A 10,858-nucleotide genomic window follows, 5' to 3' on the forward strand; every position below is an offset into this window, starting at 1 on the left:
TACCGCCTTTGTTCTTAATTACTTTAATTAGAAATATTCTGTTTCTCATACTATTTACTAGTTTCTGCAATGTTTTTTTTTAGATTTTGTTCCATTCATAACTTATTGCATTTTCTAGTTCTTTAATATTATTATATTGCTTTTTATAGACTGCACGTGATAGAATTCTCCACAAGTTCGCTAATGGATATAAATTAAGGAAACGTGAGGGCCACTTCATAAGTGGCAAATTTGTTTGTCTAAACCACTCTTGAGTTTTGTTAGTATTATGTAGTGTTGTCTTGTTGGAAAATAACGTTATCTCCATGATTTTTTGCAATAAACTAAATTAGAATATCTTCTAAAAGATCAATGTACTTGTCTACACTCATTCTTGTTAAAATTTTACAAACTGGTATTTTAGACTTATAGCTAAATGCGACCCAAATTATTAAAGTTCCACCGCTAAAATTTCTCATGCTTACGGCTTTATCCTTTCGTAAGTCATATCAATAATATTTCAGTCCATCTGGACTGTCAAGATTAAATTTTTTTCGTCGGAGCATATTACACTTTCCCATTTGTCATCTAATTAAGTCATGTAATTTTAATCTTGCATTTTTTTATTCTTGTGTAAGAGATGATTTTATTACTCTTTTGGGCCATTTTACTCGTATATGCTTATGTAATATCCTTATGTAATTATTGCACACGTTGTGTAGTTATCGGTAACTGTAAATCTCTCTCTACTTGAGCAGCAGTTGTATTATTATTTATTATTTTTTTAAAAATATGATCACGCCTCGTTAACTATTGCCACCTGTATAGTGGTTTTTGCTATATTTTTGGCGTAATTTTAAATAATAATATACACAAGTACTAGATTTATAATACTAACTTTCTTTGCTATTTCTCGAACAGAGAATCCTGCAGCGTGACATACATCTATTATTATTTTCTATTCAGAAGTCAAAATTTTTCCCCTCGGCATTTTAATACAACAGGAGTTATTCAATGTTACTGTATGAATATTGTATTTCCCTTTCAATACTCATTCTAATTGAAATGTGATCGATGTTTCTCGTATATATGATGAAACAAAACTACGGAAAGCTTACTATTCTTATACAAATTTCTTGTTTCGATCAGCATACTAATATTCCTGTTTATGAAATATAGAACACGCGAGTTTGTTTACTTTCACTGTTGAATTGTGTCGCAGCAATAGTACGGTAGTTGTCGAAAGGTTTTCTCACACCAGTAACATATATTTATAAAGTAAAGGAATTTTTAGCAGTAAATGATGTTCTTATAGAAATTTCATTCACTATAATTGTACTCCTTCCGACAGTCCTGACGAGGTCTCAGAGAAGGATACTACCTCTCCGAAGCCAGGGCGCTATTGGCGTTGATCTCTCCCAACTTTTTTGACGAGACCACGGAGAAGAGTACTACCTCTCCGAAGCCAGGGCATCGGTAACTCCCGGAATCAGTAGCGTGCTTCAGCGCGCGTGTGACTACTGCGTGCGCGACTACTTTCGCTTGGGGCTTGTATATAGTGTACATAATTAGCTTGTAAGTCTCTCACGTTCTTTCTCTTGCGCCATGTTTCTCGCTACTGCTACTCCGCTTCTACTAGCTCTGTATCTATCACTACCATTACTCCGTTTCTGCGATCTGTGTAGTTATCGCTTCCTGCTTCTGCGACCTCTGTAAGCGCCGCTATTCCGCTCCTACGAGCTCTGTAACTCTCACTATCGCTACTCCGCTTTTGTAATCTCTGTAGATACCACTACTCCGCTTCGCAAGCTTTGTATTTCCGCCTATCATTGTAAATATTATCACTGTGCGGAATATTACACTGAATACATACATACTCTCACACACACACACACACACACACACACACACACACACACACACACACACACACACACACACACACGCACACGCACACGCACGCACGCATCCACCTATTCTCTGTATATGTGATTAGTCACTCAATAAATCTTATATTTTAGTTAATTGCTATGTTGTTCGGATCTCCCCCTTTTCCCGAATCCTGGCACCGATGAGTTAATCCACGACGTCGGGAAAGGTGCACTGTTACATGGCGCCCGAACAGGAACCTGCTCCGTGGAGATCCTAGCTTGCACAACTCTCTGAGCTCATAAATAACCTACTCAAAGAACCTACCCAAAGATTGTTAATTATATGAATCAGCTTGATGTCGATACAACCATAAATCTCGATTCACTGCGAAAGCGATTGCGTCAGTTCGTGTCCGCTAACCCTGCGACCGTCCCTCCAAGCGAAATAGCGAAACAAGACTCGATCGAGGTACTCTAGCCAACCATACTAGAGCGTACGAAGATCCTGAACCAGATCCGAAAATGGGACCTTCATTTCGAGGGGAAGGACTCCCTCGCATTCCTGGAACGCGTGGATGAGCTACGCCATGGCTATGGCTTCGACGGGGAGATGCTACTACAAGGCCTATCAGAAATGTTAAAAGGCGAGGCCCTCCTATGGTACCGGAACTATAGTATAGATTCCTAAACCTGGGCGAACTTTAACTGCAGCTTCAGAATCTGCTTCTTACCCCCGGTATTACTACTGTCGAATAAGACGCGATATGCAGAGTCGTTACCAAAGACCGGGAGAAACGTTTGCTAGCTACGCAACCGATCTCCTAATTATGATGTGGCGGATCGGAGGATACATAGAGCAAGAGCGAGTGGACCAGTTATACGAAAACATGGACCCGGACTTGCAACTTTGCATTGATCCTAATGATGCCTCCATAGTAGAAGAGCCGAGTATTCGAGCAGCTCGCATAGAGATCATCCAGAGTCGGAAACAGGACCGTCAACTGACGGCGTCACGATCCGCCAAAACCGCCGTGGTATCCGCCGCCTACAATCGAAAAGACTATTGCTGGAGATGTAAACAATGGAGGCATACGAGGAGAGACTATAAGCGATCCCCCAAGAAGTTTTGCTCCCGGTGCGGGAAGAACGGCGTCCTTACACGAGACTGTTAGGGAAACGAACCAAAGGTCGGAGAAACCGCAGTCATCGACCGACCCGATTCCGCCTAATATATAATCCGCGATCGCACGTCCAGATTTGGGTCCAGAAAAAAAAATTATGGGCTCTCATCGACTCGGGCTCGGAGATCTCTTTTCTGAATGCCAAAACGGCTCGACTACTGGATCCTGACCAACTCCGACAGGAGCCAGCTACAAGCCATGTCAATCTAGCCAATGGTACCAGGGTCGTAATTAACGAAACTCTCGAAATGCCTTTCACTCTAGGTGGCAAGACGTATCAATATCGCTTTCTCATACTGCAAATGGGCAGCCAAGCATTGTTCGGCACCGATCTGTCGAGTCGCCTCAATATCTCGTTGCGACCACCGCCTGTGTTCAGAAATCTTCGAACTACCAACGACCCGAACTCCGCCGGGATCACCTCATGCACATCGGGAGAGTACGACTGCCTCCAAGATTTCTTCGCCGTAGAACTGTCAAAATTTGGCTCGGTGACTGGGCCGACCGACCGCACGACGCACACAATCAGATTCAAGTCAGACCCCCCCTATCAAGCAGCGTGACGGCCATGAAACCCAGCCATGCAGACGATAATTAACGAAGAAGTCGATAAGATGATCCAGGAGAGAATAATCGAGCCTTCTAATAGTGCATGGAGTTCGCCAATAGTGATAGTAGTACGAAAGAAGAATGGAGGACGACGCTTTTGCGTCCATAGACTTTCGCAAACTAAATGCAGCCTCCGAGATGCGTACCTCTTGCCGCACATCACGGTGACACTTGACAAACTTCGCGGAGCCCGATACCTCTCCACACTAGATCTAAAAAGTGGATACTGACAGGTATCACTAGCACCCGAAAGTCGGCCCGCCATAACTTTTACCGTATCAGGAGGGCTCTTCCAGTTTCGAGTGATGCCGTTCGACACTCCGCTCCAGCTATTTTTCAAAGGCTATTGGATAGTGTCTTGGGTCCGGATCTAGAATCAAACGTCTTAGTATACCTGGACGACATAATCATCGCTAGTGGATCATTTGAGGAACATTTGAAGCATTTGACCGAGGTCTTCCGCCGTAAGGTTAGGCTTCGGCTGAATCCTGACAAATGTCGATTCTGTTGGGACAGCCTGCGATACCTGAAACACATCATTGATCGGCAAGGCACCGATCCAGAAAAGATAAAGGCCATAACCGACTGACCAACATCTATCACGGCAAGATTCGGCAATTCCTGGGACTAGCCTCCTGATATCGAAGGTTCATTGCCAACTTCTCCACTCTTGTCACACCCCTCACTCGCCCCCTCACGAAGAAAAACATGAAGTGGAGAACCCGAAGACCAAGCATTCGGGCAATTAAAAGAGGCCCTCATCACAACGCCCGTTCTAGCCTATCCAGATTTCTCCCGGCTGTCCTGCAGACAGATGCTAGTTCGTATGGCCTCGGAGCGATGCTGACGCAACAATTGAACAACGAAGAGCGAGTTATCGCATATACTAGTCGCACCCTCAACCAAGCGGAGCGCAACAGCGCCGAACTAGAATGTCTCGCCGTAGTATGGGGGATACGTGACGGATGCGCGACTATCTCGAAGGATATCGGTTTACTGTGATTACCGTCCATCAATCGCTTAAGTGTCTTCATCAACTCGAAGCCCCGTCCGGACGGCTGGGAAGATCGGCTCTTTGAACTCCAACAATACGACTTTGAGATCCGATATCGCAAGGGGACCAGGTAGCAGATGTTCTCTCCCGCGAGTCACAGGTCTGTACCATAAGCCGAAACCCTCGCTGTCCATGTCCATACCGGAGAATCGTCGCCGGAATAAAGGTGCAGTCCACCGAGTGATCTGACTATCAAGTCCATGCAGGCCGCCTCTACCGACACATCCTCCATGACTTAAACTTTCATGAAACACCAGCGGAGAAGCAATGGAAATAGTGTGTCCCGGGAAGACCGACCCGACGTAATGCGACGGATGCATGATGACCTGGCTTCGGGACATTTGGAGATAGCAAAAATCATTTCCTGCGTCGCTCGGCTTTATTACTGGTCGGGCATGTTTCAAGGGGTCACGTAATATATATGACAATGCGCCAATTGCCTGGCATACAACCAGTGCAGCAGCCGCCTGCAGGCTGCCTCCATACCGCTCTGATCAAGGCGCCATGGCAGCAAGTCACCGTAGACCTGGGACCGCTGATCCGAACAATGCGAGGACATACCTGGCTACTGATTAGCCAAGACCATTTCAGCAAATAGGTGGAGATGGTGCCTCTCCGAAAGACCAGCAAATCAAATCAAATCTCGCACGGAAAATCATCAATCGTGTCATATATCGACATGGATGCCCACAGGAATTAATATCGGACAACGGCATGCAATTCACCTCCTACCAATTCCACGTTGCTCTAGAAACATTCGGCATCCACCACCAGACCACACCAGTATACACGCTATAGTGCAACTCAGTGGAACGGGCCATAAAAACCATGATTAGCCAATATGGAAAGACGGCACCAGAGATGGGACGAACATATTACGGCGCTCCAGTTCGCCGTAAACACTGCTCAGCACGAGGCTACGGAATACACGCCCGCCTACCTCAATCACGGGCGCGAGCTCGTGCCCATCGGCCGCGATCGGAAGATATCCGTCACCGCCCTGAAATTAACCAGAAGCTAGAAGAGGTGTTCGAACTAACCCTACATCTGGCGCGGGCATTTCATCGCCAAAAGCGATATTGCAATTTGCGGAGGGAGTGGAGACCATGGATTGGAGACAGGGTATGGAAGTGGGAACACTTCCTGTCTCGAAAGAATGAAGCCTTCAACGCCAAATTAGCTCCACGATACGCCGCATCCTGTTTCCGGTTATCGTAGACTTGCGTGATATTCGGAGAAAAAGGCACAAGCATGAGCACATTCAAGACCTTAAACCTGCATCATCAGATCCGGACAACATTTCTGAAAATCCGAAGGAGAGGGACCCAGAATCCAATAAGATGACCCTGAGCCCGCCGGGGCCCTCGGGCACTCCACGCGCTACAGCTCTGACCTCGTTCCAGACAGCGCCGCTCGGGGCGCTGCCGACCTGCCGAATAGAAAACCACGCGAGACGGAACCGCACCATCCGCTTTACTCACCTACACCGCCGGCCCACGAGCTAACCTATATAAGGAGCTGTGCCGGTCAGCGATCCGCCAAAAGACAAAGCGAGCAACAGCGAGCATAATGTCAAGCGATAGCAAGCAACAACAGGAGATCGAGGCGCTCTTTGGAGAACTGTCTGACTGCTCGGAGGAAGGATCACGACCAGTACCAACCCGGCTACCGTCAACATCGCCAGTGTCCCCGGTCGAACCGAGCGACCGACGAGATGTCCATCTGGATCATTAGGTTCAATTTTCGGGGTAGACAGGCCACTCAGCGCGACCACTCCATCCCCTGCGCCGTAAGAGAGTGGTGTAATGGCACGCATGCCGTTATTAGTTCTAGGGCCGATCATCAGCTCGACACTCTTTGAGCGCCATTATCCGTGTAATTCCCCCCCGTGGAGGACTTCTCCCACCGGGGAAAATTGGGGACAGCCGGATCGATATATAAGCCGGCTCGCCAGACGAGTCGACACCAGTTCCCGTCTCGAGCGAGACAACTCAAGGTGCTTCCGAGAGCTTCGACCGAGATTTCCTTCCTGTCTTGACGAGACTACGGAGAAAGATACTTCTCCGAAGCGAGGGGTTCCCGGCGTTGGTAGCGTGCTTGAGCGCGCGCGCGATTGCCCTCGTTTGGGGCTTGTATATATAGTGTACATAGTTAGCTTGTAAGTCTCTCGCGTTCTTTCTCTTGCGCTGTGTCTATCGCTACCGCTGCTCCATGTAGTTATCGCTCCTCGCTCCTGCGGTCTTTCTTGCTATCACTATTCCGCTAAAGCTAGTAAGCTTTATATTTCCGCCTATTCACGTTGTAAATATTATCACCGTGCGGAACATTGCGCCTAAATACACACTCGCATATACACACCCGCCCACACTCACTCACACCCACCCATATCCACACCCACACTCATCCACACTCACATCTATCCATCCACACACACACACACACACACACACACACACACACACACACACACACACACACACACACACACACACACATGCCCATACTCACTCACACTCACCCATATCCACACCCACACTTATCCACACTCACATCCACACACACACACATACACACACACACACACACACACACACACACAGGGCACTAAAGGATTATTTTTTGCAAATGGACCTAGGATCGAAAGTGTGTCACACACTTCCGATCCTAGGTCCATTTGCAAAAAATGATCCTTTAGTGCCCTCGACAATCTCTGAAAGTGTGTCGGCTGAATTTTTGAACGCCCTATATGTATATATTACTGTAACGAGACGTATCCCTCCGCTCTGTTCCGATTTTCCCCCGATCGACCATCCGTCGGCGATCACCGAGCATCGGGCCGAGTGCAGCAATGGCCGCAGAAGAGCATTTTGCACCTATTTTTAATCTTATTAGGTAAATGCCGAAGATTAGGAGAGGGAGTGCCGCGGATCCGTGTATGTTTTCGTGGTATTCCCGCACTCCGCCGATATCGCGCCTACGAATGGCAAATACCCGTCCCCGACACCACTGAATTTCTCTTCTACTCCAATCTATCTCCGCTCCTATTCTTTATCTATCCCAAAAAACCAATTACACGATTTTCTTTTTTTCCGCTCCTGTGGTGGGAAATGCCAATCTCGAGATTGATCAATCCGACCGATCCGAAAAATACCGATCGATCTCGGATATAAAAAAGACATTGCTCTCCATAAATCATCCTGTCCGCGTTCGACTGTCGAAAGCAAGTCTCAAGGAAATTAAACATCTGAATCCGAATACGGCGAAAGCCTGCGATCTATTGGGGACTTCTCCAACGCGCCAAGTTGGCCAAGCCAAGTTGGTCTAAACTAAACTTGACGTGATAAAATTTACCACCCGCGAATTTCCTCCCTCGCGATAAATTCGCCGCACGCGAGAACAATTAGGTGTTCGCGATTAAAAGCCCAGCGTTTGACAATTCGCGAACACGTGTATTATTGCCGCTCGCCTCACGCACCCCGCGTCACCGAAATACCGCGCAGCGCACAGTCACGCTCCGACCGCCCGAGCGATCACTCTTTCTTTAATACGCGTAAACACATTGCGAAACGCCGTCTGTCCGATCACGGCCAGCTTACCAAGTTTTTTTACATAAAAATTTTTTATTTAAATTAAATTTTTTTCATTTTATACTATTACCTCTTTTACTATTGCTCTTTTAATTTTTTGTAATTAAATCTTTCATTCAATTCAAATATACATGTATTTAAAAATTCTTTACAGAAAGATATGCCGGAATATTATATTGTCGCTCATGCGGCGATCACGAATCGCGAGTCGTGTTATGCGGATAAGCCGCATGTGTAACAATAACAACTCTCTTAATAAAAACTTGAGAACTTTATTAATAACAAAACAATTACAACACCGTGGACGTCCGTTCGCCTCAAGTCTCCATAACAACAACCACCTTTGACAACCGCTTCACCACCGCATCGGCAAGGAACGATCTTCAAATTAATCGATATATTGATTAATCGATTAATCGAGTAATCGATGTGACGGCATCGCCGAGCGGAACACTGCTCGTCGTAACAATATATACATATATTGAGATAGAATAAAAGCTACTACCACTTGTGTTAGATACATGTCATGTGTTAAATTAGGTTAAATTTTATAATATCATAATTGTTGTGATGAAAATATTAAAATAGCGGCGACTTCAATACAATCGCCGCTCGCGACTTCGTCCAAAAAATCAAAAAGCGTGGCACCTCTGATCTCGTAAACATGAACAAAGCGCATCGCGCTCGGCGTCTAGGAGATGACGCGACAAAGACAATGTGTAGTCCGAGTCGATCCGTGATTGGCGCAGCGCGGCTTCTCGGTTCGGATATAAAAGTCAGTTGGCAATATTGAAAGATCAAATCAATTTTCGAGTCCTTGCGTGCAACATCTTTTTACGACACGAATCCGTGTGAATAAGAGGTCAAATCCTCAGCGTTACGAGAGGCCGAAACCTCTATATTGTACGACTGAAGCAAAATCGTGAAACGACGAGAATTACAAAGCGTTACTATAAACGAAATAATATGTGAAATGACTTCTCACATATACGTACATGACATACAGTATGTTTGATAAAAGCGTATACGACGATACTTTTTCCTGGAAACTGTTAGAAGGGAGATTCGAACTCGAGCAGATAGCGGGAACCTTGGAATGTTTTTACGGATGAAGTTTCTTTTTGGGCAGGTTCTTCCATCTGTTATACCTGGTGTACCCACGCTAATAGACTCATCCAGCGAACCGTTAAACGTTTGGGGGGTTGTTTCTCAAAACAGGGATTTCGTACTTTGAATATCTTTACAGAGAATTTGAACGCTGCCAAAATGGTAAAAATATATAATATAATAATATAAGGGCGTTATTACCATCTACACAAAAGTGGCGAGGAAAAACAAAAATTGGCTATTGCAAAAAGACAACGATCCAAAACATTGGAGTCATCTTTGTACTGCGTGGAAACAAGAAAATGATGTTGACGTGGATTGGCGGTCGCAGTCACCAGATGCAAATCCCATAGAAAATGTTTGGGCACTCATGAAGTTCAAGCTCCGAGGAAAGAAGATTTGGATTGTCAAGTAGTTATTTCGACAGATTCAATTTATATGGAGGTCTTTGTCACAAGATTATGCTATAAAATTAGTCAAAAGTATGCCTCGGAGTTGCCAGACAATTATTAATAATGGAGGCGACTGGACAACTTATTAATAATAAAGCATCACGGTTTATATCATGTAGTATATGTGTATTTTATATCATGTAGTATATGTGTATTTTTTAGTATTTTTTAAAATTCATTATCCAAATAGTTTTCGCCGTACGCTCTTGTCAAACAGACTATATATGTATAAACTTTTATCGAATAAAGTATACACGCAACATTTAGTGCCTGTGAAGTCTTGCGATGCCAGCGTAGACGATCATCAAGCAAGCTGGATTCTAATGGTCATCGGACTTTAATCAAATACGGATTTTAGACGAGATGATAAAGAACGATTGATGCAAGGATCTACAGCGGACGCAGGTTTGCGGCAAATTCATTACATATAATTTTTTGAATTGTTGATCAAGCATTTTCCTATTCTTTATTATTCCTAATTTACATCATGGCCGATAGAATCAAATTTCTTATTCAAAAACGAACATCGTTAAAAATCATAAATCACTAACTTGACGATCTTCTAAAAAAAAAATCGATATGACATAGTCGCGTTAAAATTACTTTTAATGCGCGTTATTGAATTCTATCACGCATTCGAAGAACTCAATGAACTGTTACTAGATCCGGATGACAATCACCGAGAGGAATTTTTAAGTGTTCAAGAAAGATTTTATTTGATCGCCGGCAAGATCAAAAGATTGTTGAACTCGACTGCGTATATCGCGAGTATCACGAGTACTCACACAATGTAACGCGTCTCAACGACATAGGAGATGCTACCACAGGAAAACGACGAATGAAATTACCGGAAGCATATCTTCCTACTTTCAGTGGCTGATACGAAAACTGGCTATCGTTTAAAAACGCCTTTTTGGCAATGATAGACTCATGAGTAGATTTATCTGATGTGGAAAAATTCCAATATTTACAATCGGCATTAACCTTTGACGCAATTAATAAAAAGGATTTTGCCTAT

At 44.7% G+C, this 10,858-nt stretch overlaps 1 long non-coding RNA gene across 1 annotated transcript in view; it reads left to right on the forward strand.

The window, feature by feature from the left end:
- LOC148935245 (uncharacterized) overlaps window positions 1-7,187 on the forward strand; it is a 72,183-nt gene extending 64,996 nt beyond the window's left edge. Inside the window, exon 3 of the long non-coding RNA XR_016140402.1 lies at window positions 1,331-7,187. This is a non-coding gene — a long non-coding RNA (uncharacterized LOC148935245). The remainder of the gene's footprint in view (window positions 1-1,330) is intronic.
- Window positions 7,188-10,858: the final 3,671 nt, after the last annotated feature.

The sequence above is a fragment of the Pogonomyrmex barbatus genome, unplaced genomic scaffold (genome assembly GCF_055798465.1).
Source record: "Pogonomyrmex barbatus isolate J1 unplaced genomic scaffold, ASM5579846v1 scaffold5, whole genome shotgun sequence".
Lineage (NCBI taxonomy): Eukaryota > Metazoa > Arthropoda > Insecta > Hymenoptera > Formicidae > Pogonomyrmex > Pogonomyrmex barbatus.